General features: G+C 40.0%; 1 long non-coding RNA gene across 1 annotated transcript; it reads left to right on the top strand.

Annotated features, from left to right (window-relative positions):
* Positions 1 to 8,493: 8,493 nt before the first annotated feature.
* Positions 8,494 to 15,965, top strand: LOC135230673 (uncharacterized). Its single transcript, XR_010321241.1, has 2 exons — positions 8,494 to 11,330; positions 11,524 to 15,965. It is a non-coding gene; the product is annotated as an uncharacterized LOC135230673 (long non-coding RNA).
* The last annotated feature ends 1,203 nt before the right edge of the window (positions 15,966 to 17,168 follow it).

The following is a 17,168-nucleotide window of genomic DNA, read 5'->3' as shown; positions in this document are numbered from 1 at the left end:
GTTCTGTAATTTGTTTCGACATCCCTATGAAAATAGTCTTGTTATTGAGTGGCAGGGGGAGCTGGGGAAGGTAACACCTTCATCTTCCAAGGACAGAAATCCACTCTGAAAGTATGGGAAGGTCTGGCTGGCTAGGAAAAAATGTGGGGCTTATATAGGGACTTTTCAATTTCTTACCTATAAAATTTTTGTTCTTAGATTATGTTTTGTGAAGTAATATGATGCCTGGAGTTTGTTTCCAAATAATCCAGTGGGGGATGGGACAGTGGATAGAGAAGTAGATAAAACAAGAGTAGCCATGAGTTTGTGGTTATTATAGCAGGGTAATTGGTACATGAGAGTTCAGTTGACTGTTCTTTCTACTTTTCAATACTTTTAAAATTTTCTACTGAAAAGTAAGAATTAAATAAATAAAGCTTAGATTGCACAAAGTCACAGCTCCAGTGAGTGTTAGGCCTAGGATCAAATTTAGTTGTGTTCAGCTCCAATATCAGTGGTGTAATCTCAGCTCAGCTTGAAAGTGAAAATGGATATTAGCCATTGCAAAAAGGAAAGATCCTAAAAAGAGCTGATGTGAGTATCTGAAGAAAAACACCCAAAACAGCCTGGTACTGGTACAACAACAGGCACATAAACCAATGGAACAGAATTGAGAACCCAGATATAAATCCATCCACGTATGAGCAGCTGATATTTGACAAAGGACCAGTGTCAGTTAATTGGGGAAAAGATAGTCTTTTTAACAAATGGTGCTGGCATAACTGGATATCCATTTGCAAAAAAATAAAACAGGACCCATACCTCACACCATGCACAAAAACTAACTCCAAATGGATCAAAGACCTAAACATAAAGACTAAAACGATAAAGATCATGGAAGGAAAAATTGGGACAACCCTAGGAGCCCTAATACAAGGCATAAACAGAATACAAAACATTACCAAAAATGATGAAGAGAAACCCGATAACTGGGAGCTCCTAAAAATCAAACACCTATGCTCATCTAAAGACTTCACCAAAAGAGTCAAAAGACCACCTGCAGACTGGGAAAGAATTTTCAGTTATGACATCTCCAACCAGCGCCTGATCCCTAAAATCTACATGATTCTGTCAAAACTCAACCACAAAAAGACAAGCAACCCAATCAAGAAGTGGGCAAAAGATATGAACACACATTTCACTAAAGAAGATATTCAGGCAGCCAACAGATACATGAGAAAATGCTCTCGATCATTAGCCATTAGAGAAATGCAAATTAAAACTACGATGAGATTCCATCTCACACCAGCAAGGCTGGCATTAATCCAAAAAACACAAAATAAGAAATGTTGGAGAGGCTGCGGAGAGATTGGAACTCTTATACACTGCTGGTGGTAATGTAAAATGGTACAACCACTTTGGAAATCTATCTGGCGTTATCTTAAACAGTTCGAAATAGAACTACCATACAACCCAGAAATCCCACTCCTCGGAATATACCCTAGAGATACAAGAGCCTTCACACAAACAGATACATGCACACCCATGTTTATTGCAGCTCTGTTTACAATAGCAAAAAGTTGGAAGCAACCAAGGTGTCCATCAACAGATGAATGGGTAAATAAATTGTGGTATATTCACACAATGGAATACTATGCGTCAATAAAGAACAGTGACGAATCTCTGAAACATTTCATAACATGGAGGAACCTGGAAGGCATTATGCTGAGCGAAATGAGTCAGAGGCAAAAGGACAAATATTGTATAAGACCACTATTATAGGATCTTGAGAAATAGTATAAACTGAGAAGAACACATACTTTTGTGGTTACGAGGGGGGGAGGGAGGGAGGGAGGGAGAGGGTTTTTTATTGATTAATCAGTAGATAAGAACTGCTTTAGGTGAAGGGAAGGACAATACTCAATATATGGAAGGTCAGCTCAATTGGACTGGACCAAAAGCAAAGAAGTTTCCGGAATAAAATGAATGCTTCAAAGGTTAGCGGAGCAAGGGCGGGGGTCTGGGGACCATGGTTTAAGGGGACTTCTAAGTCAATTGACAAAATAATTCTATTATGAAATCATTCTGCATCCCACTTTGAAATGTGGCGTCTGGGGTCTTAAATGCTAACAAGCGGCCATCTAAGATGCATCAGTTGGTCTCAACCCACCTGGAGCAAAGGAAAATGAAGAACACCAAGGCCACACGACAACTAAGAGCCCAAGAGACAGAAAGGGCCACATGAACCAGAGACCTACATCATCCTGAGACCAGAAGAACTAGTTGGTGCCCGGCCACAATCGATGACTGCCCTGACAGGAAGCACAACAGAGAACTCCTGAGGGAGCGGGAGATCAGTGGGATGCAGACCCCAAATTCTTGTAAAAAGTCCATACTTAATGGTCTGACTGAGACTAGAGGAATCCTGGCGGCCATGCTCCCCAGACCTTCTGTTGGCACAGGACAGGAACCATCCCCGAAGACAACTCATCAGAAATGAAAGGGACTGGTCAGTGGGTGGGAGAGAGATGCTGATGAAGAGTGAGCTAATTATATCAGGTGGACACTTGAGATTGTGTTGGCATCTCTTGTCTGGAGGGGGGATGGGAGGATAGAGAGAGAGGGAAGCTGGCAAAATTGTCACGAAAGGAGAGACTGAAAGGGCTGACTCAACAGGGGGAGAGCAAGTGGGAGTACGGAGTAAGATGTATGTAAACTTATATGTGACAGACTGATTGGATTTGTAAATGTTCACTTGAAGCTTAATAAAAGTTAATAAAAAAAAAAAAAGAAAAACACCCAGATCTGATGAGTTACATCATAAGATGTATCTCCTAAAGTGAATGGGAATAGATGTTCTAATAAGTGTACCTGTTATTTTCCATCTTACCAAAAGCCTCCAAAAAAACACACCCATTGCCATAGAGTTGATTCCAACTCATAGTCACCCTATACTGTTTATCAATTCCCTAGGAGGCTTCTGGAAGATAAAAGGGAAAAACTCTGCACCCTAGGTCCTGTGGGAAAGTCTAGGAGCTTGTCTGGAAGGAAGTGCTGGGATGTTGCTAGAATCCGTGGGGAATGTAGGGGAGAGGGCACTTAACTAGGTGGTAGTAGTTATTCCTGTGGGTACCTTGGATCTTACTCCTCCCCTGTCATTACCTCCCCCCTTCCCTTTCTAGGGATCTATGCCCTGCTGATATCACTGGGAACTGTTGCCCAGAAGGCTGGAGGTGATTCTGTTCAAACAAACTCCACCCACCACCTGAAGCGGGAGAAAGGAGCATCAGACTAGCAAGGGCTTATTCTTGAGTCTCAGATATACTCTTCTTTGGCCGAAAGAAAATAGCCCTACTTTCTCTTCAAGCTCTCAGTCTATCACCAAAGGCTCTTCCTTGTATGAAAACAGGCATCTCTTTCCCCCTCCCCTCTCCCCTCCCCACAAACCCCGGGTTATCAGCTGGCATCTTCCAAGGGCCTTCAAATGAGATATCCATTCCCCACAGCTCCCTGTGCCCAGTGCCCACGGTAAGCCCCTTGTGCCAATGCCACTGCCTGTTGCTGCAATCTTGAATTCACTTCTCTGTCAGGGAAGAACATCTTTAGCAGCCCGTTGAAGGTCTGTACATGGTAAAGAGGCTGAGGGATGGTGGAAGGGGTCATGAGAAATTGTGGGACATTGAGTATTGGTCAACTCCAATACCAGTGATGTAATCTCAGTTCAGTATGGGAGTGAAAATGCAACCATTGCAAAAAGGAAATATCTTGAGAATCTTCAGCCCTCAGAGCAGCACTGAAGTTCTTTGCCAAGGGTAGAAGAGAGGAGCCAGGACTTGGGGTAGTCAGGTCTCATGGTCAAGGGGTATAGTGTTAAGAGCTTGGAATTTGAGCAAGAGTCTCGAATTCCAGCTGTATAAGTGACCAGCTGTGTCAACCTAAGCAAAGCGTTTCACCTTCCAGTGTCTCAATGTCTTTCACTGTAAATCTGGGACAGTAGTATCTACTCCTCTGGTTGTTTTGTGGTTTAGTTAATTAATACATATAAATGGAATCCATAAAGACAGAAAGCAAATGGGCGGTGCTGGGGGCAGGGAGGATGGGGAGTGATTGCTTAATGGATACGGGGTTTTCTTTTGGAGTGATGAAAACGTTTTGAAGCTAGATAGAGATGATGGTTGCACAGCATTGTGAATGTGCTAAACACCATTGATTTGCGTACTTTAAACTGGTTAATTTTATGTTATGTGAATTTTGCCTCAAGGAAAAATATATAAATTATAAATTAATTCATACATGTAAAACACTTAGAATAGTGCCTAGCATGTGTCAAGAATTCAACACATTGCTGTTGCTTTAGTTGTTGTTGTTGTTAGTGGTACAAAGACAGAGGCAGTATGGAGAACGAGGCGTGTGGGAGCGGACGATCCAGTGCTCCAGAGGTCTAGAGTGTTCCACCAGCTCTAGCACATCTTTGCAGGCAACTCTCTCTTAAGACAGGATCTAAGTTTCTCCATCTGAAAATAACAACAGGTAATCTCACGCCAAGATAGCTATTTGCTATTTGTGAAACACTGTTTCTAAAATTAAACCATGTAATAACCAGATAAAGGAGCCCTTGATGGCACAATGGTTAAGCATTGAGCTGCTAGCCTAAGCTTGGAGGTTTGAACCCACCCAGCTCCTCCCAGGGAGAAAGACCTGGCTATATGCTTCTGTAAAATGACAGCCAAGAAAACCCCACGGGGCAGTACTATTCTGACACATGGGATTGCTATGAGTCAGAACTACTTGATGGCCTCCAACAACAGCAATAACCGGACAGGGTCCCTGGGTGGTACAAACAGTTCGCAGTTGTCTACTAACCTAAAGGTTGGCAGTTTGAACCCACCCAGCAGCACCAGGGAAGAAAGACCTGATGATCTGCTTCCATAAAGATTATGGCCAAGAAAACCCTATGGAGCAGTTCTACTCTGTAACACAAGGCATCGCCACGAGTTGGAATTGACTTGACAACAGGTTGAGTTTTTTTTTTTTTTTTTTGGTTAAATAGCTAGATCAGTAGATACCAGTATTATTCCCAATTTATAAATAAGGAAACTGAGACACTGGGAGGTGGAACAGCTTGTTCATACTCACACAGCTGGTCATACAGCTGAAATGTAAATAAGGCCAATTCGTAGCTCAAAAAGTTCTCAAGCAAATACAGACACCAGAGATGCGCAGAGCAGCCCCTTGAGAAAGTCAGCACAGATGCCAAATTAAAAGGAGGAATCTTGGGCCCTGAGAAGTGAAGCAAGTTGTGCAAAGTCACACAACTAGGAAGTGAGAGAACCTAGGCCCATGTTTCAAACTAGAGCATTCTGATTTCTTGTTCACTTGGGCATAACTTGCATGAAATACTTCTGCTATGGGATATTCTATAGATGTTAAAGTTATTTGCTGTTTTGGTATGGAAAAGTATTCTCAGTACTTTTAAATCTTTGAAAAATTTTCATATACCAAATGATTGAGTGGTGGTCTGACTCTGAGGGGAGTGGTGAATAGATGGGAAAGGGGTGGTGACATCTTCATTATTGGTGAAGCTGAGTGGTAGGTACATGTGAATTTATTATATTATACTCCCTCTAAAAAAATTGTTGTAATCTCAGTGGTTAGATTTTGTGTTTGTGTTCTTTGCACTTTCTTCTTTCCTAGTTTTCTACCATGAACACACTTTTTGTTTAGAAAGAATACGTAATGAAATATTTTAAATCTCGATGCTACCAATCCTAACCACAAATTTAGATGACCGCAGCAGTTCCCACTTTTTTCCAGATATCAACGAGTGTGGCCCACCCTTATGTGTGTCTTGTGGAAGCCTGGCAGATTGTCACACTGCAGAGGGAAGGTACTACTGTGAGTGTGCCTCTGGGTACGCGCTCCTTTCAGGGTGCATAAAATTCAAAAGTGAGAAGGAAAATACTTGTGAAGGTAAGTAATATTCCATGCCATGTGTCACCTCCACCCTCTCCCCATGTCACCCATCCCCAGTCTTATACTGTCAACTTTGGGCACTTTCATGGACCCAATGTCACCTGGTCTGAGAGCCCAGGAGAGAGCACCCTTTGACCAGGTCGGAGGCTGGGCCTTGGGCCTCGGGCCTCCTATCCCCTGCTCTTGTTCAGACTTACAATGCCATGTAAGGAGCACTTGTTGTTTTCAGCTGCTGTCAAGTCAACCAGTGGCATCACTAGGGTTGGTGTCACCCGGTAAGATAACAACTCATGGTGTCACCCCCTTATGGACCTCCTCCAGTACCAGACCACACAGAATCCTTAGTAATGTTTATTATCAATTTTAATCATAGAATCATATGGGATAAATACAGTTGTGAATTGCTTAAATGTGGTATTTATTTGATTATAGGAATACTAACAACAAAATTGTGTCATAAAATCTTTCTACATTGAATCACAATATTTTTAGTTACAACATTATTAGTAACCGAGTAGAAGCCTTTTTTTATTTTTCTCCTCTTCCTTTAATTACTATTTCATTCTCAAAAAAAGCATTGACATAGGTTCACAAATACTAATTACCACAATATTGTAGAAAATTTGACAAAATCATTGACTATAAAAACACTGGCAACAACAAAAACAACAGTGTGTGCTTGTACCCTGTGCAGACAAAATCACAGGGTTCGAAGCACCATTGTAATTGGGTAATAATGACAGCTCCCACCGGAGAGCGTTAGAAAGTTTAAAAAGTAAATTAGCATACAGCTTTAGCCTCCTAGGTCAATTGATACATGTAAGCCGGGCTTCCGAAAAATGTTTTTGTTGTTGTAACTACAGGAATATTTTTATTAAAAAAAAAAAAATTCCATCATCACACGCTCATACTGTGCCTTTATATTCACCCCACTTGTACCTGCTGGCAACCTCTGATCTGTTTTTAGTCCCTACATGATTCTTTTTGAAAATGTCATATCAATGGAATCATGCAATATGTGGACTTCTGGGTCAGGCTTCTTTCACTTAATGTAACGTTTTATGAGTTCATCCTTGTTGCTTCACGTACCACTAGTTTGCCCCTTTTTATTGCTGAGTAGTATTTTATAAAGGGTAATAGTTAAGCACTCCATGTGAGAAATGTGGCAGTCTGCTTCCATAAAGATCACAGCTTAGGAAACCCTGAGAGGCAGTTCTGCTCAGTCCTATGGGATCACTATGAGTTAAAATTGACTCAGTGGCAATGGATTTTTTAGTATTTTATTGTATGAATGTACCACAGTGTAACTATTCACTTGTTGAAGGACGTTTGGGTTGTTTCTACTTTGGGGTGATTACGAATAGAGCTAACTGAGAAAGCTCTTAATGAGCTTATTTGGAATGTTTTCCAAATTCTATTTAAATGAAAATACATGCTGTAGAAAATCCCAAAGGTTTTTCTTCTTCCTTATCTTCCTTTTTATCCACCTTAAGCACTTTTTCACAACTGAATTTTAATGTTAAAACTCTTCAAGTGCCTTTTGAGGGTACTTATACAATAATTTCATAAAAGGTATGATTTGGTTGTCTACCATTGCTCCAAGCTCTATGCCAGGGTTTGGGAATCCAACTATGAGTAAAATATTAACTCTTAAATTTGCAACATCAAGAAATTTGACAACAACACAGATAGGGTTAACTGTGTTAGTGGAATAGAAGAGCTGTTAAAAGATTACTACCTGGAAATTGGGTAAACAGGAACTACATCCTGTCAACATGAGATAAGGTTGAAACAACCCATGAATTACTATTTTCTTCTTAGCGTTTTTCTAGTCCCTTCCCCCTTTACAGGTTCTGAATGTGCAGAAGAACAAAGTGTGACCGCCGTTTAACCTTCCTTGGCCCACTGAAGAGAGTGATGTAGTGAAGTGGATCAGTGCACCTGCGCTATATGCCATAATAAGTTTGATGCCAAGGGCTGCTGAGAGGACTCCTTCTTGAATATCCTTCTTGGCTTCCAGGCAGGAGCGCAGCCTAATTAGTATGCACCACCATTCCAGAAAGGGACCCGCCCTTTCAAAGAAACTCACTGAATATTCATTGCTTTACAGTCCCCAGCGAACCCATATAAGCCCTCACCTTGCTTCCCTTTTCGAGTCAATCTTTTGGAGCCGCATGGCCCCCACTGACTTCTTTTACTTGTCACAACTAAAATAAATCTGTTAGAGCTGAAACCAAAATTGTCTCCTCTGTGTATTCTTACAAGAGAAAGACAAGGACCCATTGAGTCGGGAGGGCCACAGTGCCCTCAGCAGTAACAAAGTGATTTCATTTTTAAACAGTCTTGCTGGCAGCCTCATGCTATTTGTAAACTAATCATCATTCCCAAAGGAGAAAAACCTCCATTTTTAAGATAAGAGGGGCTTCTCCTTCACCACTGTTGGGGTTAAAAAAACAAAAAAAAAAACAAACACTGCCACTGAGTCCATTCCAGCTCATAGCAACCCCATAGGCCAGAGTAGAACTGTTCCATAGGATTTCCAAGGCACAGTGGTTAAGGTAGGCAGTTTGAATCCATGAGCCACTCCTCGGAAACCCTGTGGGGCAGTTCTACTCTGTCCTATAGGTTCGCTATGAGTCAGAATCAACACGGTGGCAACAGGTTTTGTTTGGTTTCTGGTTTAATCTTTACAGAAGCAAACTGCTATATCTTTCACCTCTGGAGACCTTTTTGGTTAGCTGCAGAGCTGTACCACCAGGCCCCTTTGGAGATATGATAAGCAACATCATGATAAACAGAGAAAAGATTGAAGTCGTCAAGGGTTTCATTTTACTTGGATCCACAATCAACACCCATTGAACCAAGAAATCAAACAATGCATTGTGTTGGGCAAATTTGCTGCAAAAGAGCTCTTTAAAATACTGAAAAGCAAAGATGTCACCTTGAAGCCCAAGATGTCCCTGACCCAAGCCATGGTGTTTTCAATTGCTTCATATGCATGAGAAAGCTGTGCATTCGAATAAGGAAGACTGAAGAAGAATTGAAATTATGGTGTTGGTGAAGAATATTGAATATACGGTGAACTGCCAAAAGAATGAACAAATCTGCCTTGGAAGAAGTACAGCCAGAATCCTCCTTAGAAGCAAGGATGGCAAGACTACTCACATATTTTGGACATGTTATCAGAAGGGACCAGTCCCTGGAGAAGGACACTATGGTAAAATAGGGCAGTGAAAAAGAGGAAGACCCTCAAGGAGATGGATTGACACAGTGACTGCAACAGTGAGCTCAAGCATAGGAAAGGTTGTGAGGATGGTGCAGGACTGGACGGTGTTTTGTTCTGTCGTACATGGGGTCACTATGACTTGGAACCGACTTGATGGCACCTAAAAACAACAACAGCAAACACTGCCCAGTCTCCACTTCACTGGAGTTAGAAATAGAGGACCAAATTCATTGTCATCTTTTCTTTCCTAATTAGAAAAGAGGAGAAGATATGTGTGGAGCCAAGTCAACTCAAAGACACTCACTCCAAGCTGTGACCACAATCTCTCAGCTTCCTCATTTTCATCCACAAACTGCTCTCAGAAGAAGGGACTTCCCCTGGGTGGGGAGGTACCAGGAATACTGAACATATACTGGGGCCAAAGCAAGTTCCTCTAAGTGCAGCATTTAGAAAAGACCTGCCACCCACTCATCCCACAGACTGTGGGCAACACTGAGAGCTGTGTAAAGCTGGAGCCCTGGAGACAGAGCTGTGCTGAAGCCACAGGCAGTAGAGGGGAAGCATTAGCCCTGGGGCTACCCATTGTCATGGATTGAATTTTGTCTGCTAAAAATATGTGTTGTAAACCCTAACCTCTATATTTGTGAAATAAGGGGCTCTGGTGGCGCAATACGTAAGTGCTCAGCTGCTAACCAAAACCTTTGAGGTTCCAAACCACCAGCCACTCTGGGGAAAAAGCTGTGGCAGTCTGCTCCGCTAAAGATTACAGCTTTGGAATCCCTGTGGGGACAGCTCTACTCTGTCTTATAGGGTCCCTATGAGTCAAAATATTATAATGACATGTGCAAAGAGCTAGAGACAGAAAACCAAAAGGGAAGAATACACTCAGCGTTTCTCAAGCTGAAAGAACTGAAGAAAAAATTCAAGCCTCAAGTTGCAATAGCGAAGGATTCTATGAGAAAAATATTAAACGACACAGGAAACACCAAAAGAAGATGGAAGGAATACACAGAGTCATTATACAGAAAAGAATTAGTAGATATTCAACCATTTCAAGAGGTGGCATATGATCAGGAACCGAAGGTGCTGAAGGAAGAACTCCAAGCTGCTCTGAAGGCATTGGGGAAAAACATGGCTTCAGGAATTGACGGAATATCAATTGAGATGTTTCAACAAATGGAGGCAGCCCTGGAGGTGCTCACACATCTATGCCAAGAAATGTGGAAGACAGCTTCCTGGCCAACTGGCTGGAAGAGATCCATATTTATGCCTATTCCCCACAAAGGTGATCCAACCGAATGTGGAAATTATAGAACAATATCATTAATATCACTCAAGCAAAATTTTGCTGAAGATCATTCAAAAGCGGCTGCAGCAGTATATTGACAGGGAAATTTCAGAAATTCATGCTGGTTTCATAAGAGGGCGTGGAACCAGGGATATCATTGCTAATGTCAGATGGATCCTGGCTGAAAGCAGAGAATGCCAGAAGGATGTTTCTCTTTGTTTTATTGACTAAGCAAAGACATTCAACTGTGTGGATCACAACAAATTATGGATAACAGTGCGAAGGATGGGAATCCCAGAACACTTAATTGTGCTCATGAGGAACCTTTACATAGATCAAGAGGCAGTTGTTCGGACAAAACAAGGGAATACCGATTGGTTTAAAGTCAGGAAAGGTGTGTATCAAGGTTGTATCCTTCTACCATACCTATTCAATCTGTATGCTGAGAAAATAACCTGAGAAACTGGACTATATGAAGAACAGGACATCAGGATTGGAGGAAGACTTATTAACAACCTGTGTTATGCAGATGACACAACCTTGCTTGCTGAAAGCGAAGAGGACTTGAAGTACTTACTAATGAAGATCAAAGACCACAGCCTTCAGTATGGATTACACCTCAACATAAAGAAAACAAAAATCCTCACTACTGGACCACTGAGCAACATCATGATAAACAGAGAAAAGATTGAAGTTGTCAAGGATTTCATTTTAATTGGATTCACAATCAACACCCATGGAAGCAGTAGTCAAGAAATCAAAAGACACATTGCATTCGGTAAATCTGCGGCAAAGGAACTCTTTAAAGTGTTGAAAAGCAAAGATGTCACCTTGAAGACTACAGTGCACCTGACCCAAGCCATGGTATTTTCTTTCTTTTTTATAATTTTTATTGTGCTTTTAGTGAAAGTTTACAAATCAAGTCAGTCTCTCACATTAAAACTAAAAAAACAAAAAGTCCCAGTTACTCTCCCCCTAATGAGACAGCCCACTCTCTCCCTCCGCTCTCTTTTTTCATGTCCATTTCACCAGCTTCTAACCCCCTCCACCCTCTCAGCTCCCCTCCAGGTAGGAGATGCCAACAGTGTCTCAGCTGTCCACCTGATCCAAGAAGCTCACTCTGCACCAGCATCTCTCTACAACCCACTGTCCAGTCCAATCCATGTCTGAAGAGTTGGCTTCGGAAATGGTTCCTGTCTTGGGGCAACAGAAGGTCTGGGAGCCATGACCACCAGGGTCCTTCCAGTCTCAGTCAGGCCATTGAGTCTGGTCTTTTTATGAGAATTTAGGGTCTGCATCCCACTGTTCTCCTGCTCCCTCAGGGGTTCTCTGTTGTGTTCCCTGTTAGGGCAGTCATCAGTTGTAGCCGGGCACCATCTAGTTCTTCTGGTCTCAGGATGATGTAGTCTCTAGTTCATGTGGCCCTTTCTGTCTCTTGGGCTCGTAATCGCCTTGTGTTCTTGGTGTTCTTCATTCTCCTTTGATCCAGGTGGGTTGAGACCAATTGATGCATCTTAGATGGCTGCTTGCTAGAGCTTAAGACCCCAGACGCCACTCTTCAAAGTGGGATGCAGAATGTTTTCTTAATAGATTTTATTATGCCAATTGACTTAGATGTCCCCAGAAACCGTGGTCCCCAGACCCCTGCCCCTGCTACGCTGGCCTTCGAAGCATTCAGTTTATTCAGGAAACTTCTTTGCTTTTGGTTTAGCCCAATTGTGCTGACCTCCCCTTTATTGTGTGCTGTCTTTCCCTTCACCTAAAGTAGATCTTATCTACTATCTAATTAATGAATGCCCCCTCCTACCCTTCCTCCCTCCCTCCTCTCGTAACCACTAAAGAATGTTTTCTTCTCAGTTTAAACTATTTCTCAAGTTCTTATAATAGTGGTCTTATGCAATATTTGTCCTTTTGCAACTGACTAATTTCACTCAGCATAATGGCTTCAAAAAAAAAAAATTTTTTTTTTTTAATGGCTTCCAGGTTCCTCCATGTTATGAAATGTTTCACAGGTTCGTCACTGTTCTTTATCGTTGCGTAGTATTCCATTGTGTGAATATACCATATTTATCCATTCATCCGTTGATGGGCACCTTGGTTGCTTCCATCTTTTTGCTGTTGTAAACAGTGCTGCAATAAACATGGGTGTGCATATATCTGTTCATGGAAAGGCTCTTATTTCTCTAGGATATATTACAAGGAGTGGGATTGCTGGATTGTATGGTAGTTCTATTTCCGGCTTTTTAAGGAAGCGCCAAATCAATTTCCAAAGTGGTTGTACCACTTGACATTCCCACCAGCAGTGTATAAGTGTTCCACTCTCCACAGCCTCTCCAACATTTATTATTTTATGTTTTTTGGGTTAATGCCAGCCTTGTTTGAGTGAGATGAAATCTCATTGTAGTTTTGATCTGCATTCCTCTAATGCCTAATGATCGTGAACTTTTCCTTATATATCTCTTAGCTACCTGAATGTCTTCTTTATTGAAGTGTCAATTCATATCTTTTGCCCATATTTTAATTGGGTTATTTGTGTTTTGGCAGTTGAGTTTTTGCAGTATCATGTAGATTTTAGAGATCAGGTGGTGATAAGAAACTTCATAGCTAAAAGCTTTTTCCCAGTCTGTAGGTAGTCTTTTTACTCTTTTGGTGAAGTCTTTGGTTGAGCATAGGTTTTTGATTTTTAGGAGCTCCCAGTTATCTAGTTTTTCTTCTACATTCCTTATAATGTTTTGTATGCTGCTTGTGCCATGTATTAGGGCTCCTAACATTGTCCCTATTTTTCTTCCATGATCTTTATCATTTTAGATTTTATATTTAGGTCTTTGATCCATTTTGAGTTAGTTTTTGTGCATGGAGTGAGGTATGGGTCTTGTTTCATTTTTTTGCAGATGGATATCCAGTTATGCCAGCACCATTTGTTTAAAAGACTGTCTTTTGCCCATTTAACTGTTTTGGGGCCTTTGTCAAATATCAACTGCTCATATGTGGGTGGATTTATGTCTGGATTCTCAATTCTGTTCCATTGGTCCATGTATCTGTTGTTGTACCAGTACCAGGCTGTTTTGACTACTGTGGTGGTATAATAGGTTCTAAAATCAGGTAAAGTAAGGCCTCCTACTTTGTTCTTCTTTTTCAGTAATGCCTTATTTTTCTGGGGCCTCTTTCCCTTCCATATGAAGTTGGTGATTTCCTTCTCCATCTCATTAAAGAATGTCCTTGGGATTTGGATCGGAATTGCATTAAATGTATAGATCGCTTTTGGTAGAATAGATATTTTTATAATGTTAAGTCTTCCTATCCATGAGCAAGGTATGTTCTTCCACTTATGTAAGTCTCTTTTGGTTTCTTACAGGAGTGTACTGTAGTTTTCTTTGTATAAGTCTTTTACATCTCTGGTAAGATTTATTCCTAAGTATTTTATCTTCTTGGGGGCTAAATGGCATTGATTTGGTGATTTACTCTTTGATGTTCTTTTTTGTTGTTGTAGAGGAATCCAACTCAGTTTTGTATGTTTATCTTGTATCCCAATACTCTGCTGAACTCTTCTATTAGTTTCCATAGTTTTCTAGAGGATTCCTTAGGGTTTTCTGTGTATAAGATCATGTCATCTGCAAATAGAGATACTTTGACTTCTTCCTTGCCAATCTGGATGACCTTTATTTCTTTATCTATCCTAATTGCTCTGGCTAGGACTTCCAGCACAATGTTGAATAAGAGTTGTGATAAAGGGCATCCTTGTCTGGTTCCCAATCTTAATGGGAATGTTTTCAGGCTGTCTCCATTTAGGGTGATGTTGGGTGTTGGCTTTGTATAAATGCCCTTTATTATGTTGAGAAATTTTTCTTCTATTCCTATTTTGCTGAGAGTTTTTATCATGAATGAGTGTTGAACTTTGTCAAATGCCTTTTCTGCATGAATAGATAAAATCGTGTGATTTTTCTCTTTTATTTATGTGGTGGATTACATTAATTGTTTTTCTAATGTTGAACGATCCCTGCATACCTGGTATGAATCCCACTTGGTTATGGTGAATTATTTTTTTGATATGTTGTTGAATTCTATTGGCTAGAATTTTGTAGAGGACTTTTGCATCTACATTCATGAGGGATATAGGTCTATAATTTTCTTTTCTTGTGGTGTCTTTACCGGGTTTTGGTCAAGGACATGGTGGCTTTATAGAATGAGTCTGGTAGTATTCCAACATTTTCTATTCTCTGAAATACCTTTAGTAGTAGTGGTATCAACTCTTCTCTGAAAGTTTGGTAGAACTCTGCAGTGAAGCCGTTGGGACCAGGGTTTTTTTTTTTGTTGGGAGTTTTTCTATTACCTTTTCAATCTCTTCTTTTGTTATGGGTCTATTTAGTTGTTCTACCTCTGTTTGTGTTAGTTTAGGTAAGTAGTGTGTTTCTAGGAATTCATCCATTTCTCCTAGGTTTTCAAATTTGTTGGAGTATAGTTTTCCATAGTAATCTGATATGATTCTTTTAATTTCAGTTGGGTCTGTTATAATATCGCCCATCTCCTTTCTTATTCGGGTTATTTGCTTCCTCTCCTGTTTTTCTTTTGTCAGTTTGGCCAGTGGTTTATCAATTTTGTTGATTTTTTTTAAAAAACCAGCTTTTGGTCTAGTTAATCTTTCAATTGTTTTTCTGTTTTCTATTTCATTTAGTTCAGGTCTAATTTTTATTCTTTGTTTTCTTCTGGTGCCTGTGGGTTTCTTTTGTTGCTCTCTTTCTATTTGTTCAAGTTGTAGGGATAATTCTTTGATTTGGGCCCTTTCTTCTTTTTGGATGTGTGCATATATTGATATAAATTCGCCTCTGAGCACCACTTTTGCTGTGTCCCAAAGGTTCTGATAGGAAGTGTTTCCATTCACATTGGATTCTATGAATTTCTCTATTCCATCCTTAATGTCTTCTATAATCCAGTCTTTTTTGCTCAGGGTATTGTCCAGTTTCCAAGTGTTTGATTTCTTTTCCCTGGTTTTCCTTTTATTGATTTCCACTTTTATGGCCTTACGATCGGAGAAGATGCTTTGTAATATTTCAAAGTTTTGGATTCTGCTAAGGCTTGCTTTATGACCTAATATGTGATCTATTCTAGAGAATGTTCCATGTGCACTAGAAAAGAAAGTATACCTGGTTGTTGTTGGGTGGAGTGTTCTGTATATGTCTACAAGGTCAAGTTGGTTGATTGTGGCATTTGGATCTTCCGTGTCTTTATTGAACTTCTTTCTGGATGTCCTGTCCTTCACCGAAAGTGGTGTGTTGAAATAGCCTACTATTATTGTGGGGCTGTCTATCTCACTTTTCAGTGCTGATGGAGTTTGTTTTATGTATCTTGCAGCCCTGTCATTGGGTGCATAAATATTTAATATGGGTGTATCTCCTTGGTGTATTGTCCCTTTAATCATTATTTAGTGTCCTTCCTTATCCTTTATGGTGGATTTAACTTTCAAGTCTATTTTGTCAGAAATTAATATTGCCATTCCTGCTCTTTTTTGATTGTTGTTTGCTTGATATATTTTTTTTCCATTCTTTGAGTTTCAGTTTGTTTGTGTCGCTAAGTCTAAGGTGTGTCTCTTGTAGGCAGCATATAGACGGATCTTGTTTTTTAATCCATTCTGCCACTCTCTGTCTTTTTATTGGTGCATTTAGTCTATTTACATTCAGCGTAATTATGGATAGGTATGAATTTAGTACTATCATTTTGATGTCTTTTTTTGTGTGTTGTTGGCAGTTTCTTTTTCCCACTTAATTTTATGTGCTGAGTAAATAGTCTTTATATATTGTCCCTTCCTCATATTTGTTGTTGATTTTGTTTCTGCTGAGTCTCTATTTTATTTTATTTTATTTTATTTTATTTTATTTTATTTTGATGAGTAGGATAGTTTGTCTCCTTTGTGGTTACCTTATTATTTACCCCTATTATTCTAAATTTAAACATAACTTTTATTTCCTTTATCTCCTTATCTTCCTCTCCATACGGAAGATGTATGATTACATTTCTTAGTCTCTCTTTAATATTCTAATGTTGTCTTCTTTTATATGATAACATCGCTGTAACCCTGGTTTGAGCTTTTTTTTTTTTTAATCTTGCTTTTATTTTTTGGATTTCCCTGTCTGGGTTGACTTCTGGTTGCTCTGCCCAGTGTTCTAGTCTTGGGTTTGTACCTGATATTATTGATTTTCTAACCAAAGAACTCCCTTTAGTATTGCTTGTAGTTTTGGTTTGGTTTTTATGAATTCCCTCAGCTTGTGTTTATCTGGTAATGTCTTAATTTCACCTTCATATTTAAAAGACAGTTTTGCTGGATGTATGATTCTTGGCAGGCAACTTTTTTCCTTCAATTTTTTAAATATGTCATCCCATTGCATTCTTGCCTGCATGGCTTCTGCCAAGTAGTCCGAGCTTATTCTTATTGGCTCTCCTTTGTAGGTGACTTTTCATTTATCTCTCGCTGCTCTTATAATTCTCTCTTTATCTTTGGTTTTGGCAAGTTTGATTATAATATGTCTTGGTGAATTTCTTTTAATATCTACCTTATATGGAGTTCAATGAGCATCTTGGGTAGATATCGTCTCATCTTTCACAATTTCAGGGAAGTTTTCTGCCAACAAATCTTCAACAATTTTCTCTGTATTTTCTCTTATCCCTCCCTGTTCTGGTACTCCAATCACTCATAGGTTATTTCTCTTA

The sequence above is a fragment of the Loxodonta africana genome, chromosome 3 (assembly GCF_030014295.1).
Source record: "Loxodonta africana isolate mLoxAfr1 chromosome 3, mLoxAfr1.hap2, whole genome shotgun sequence".
In the NCBI taxonomy this organism is placed as follows: Eukaryota; Metazoa; Chordata; class Mammalia; order Proboscidea; family Elephantidae; genus Loxodonta; species Loxodonta africana.
The sequence above is the reverse complement of the archived record's forward strand: the minus strand, read 5'-3'. Positions and strand labels throughout refer to the sequence as shown.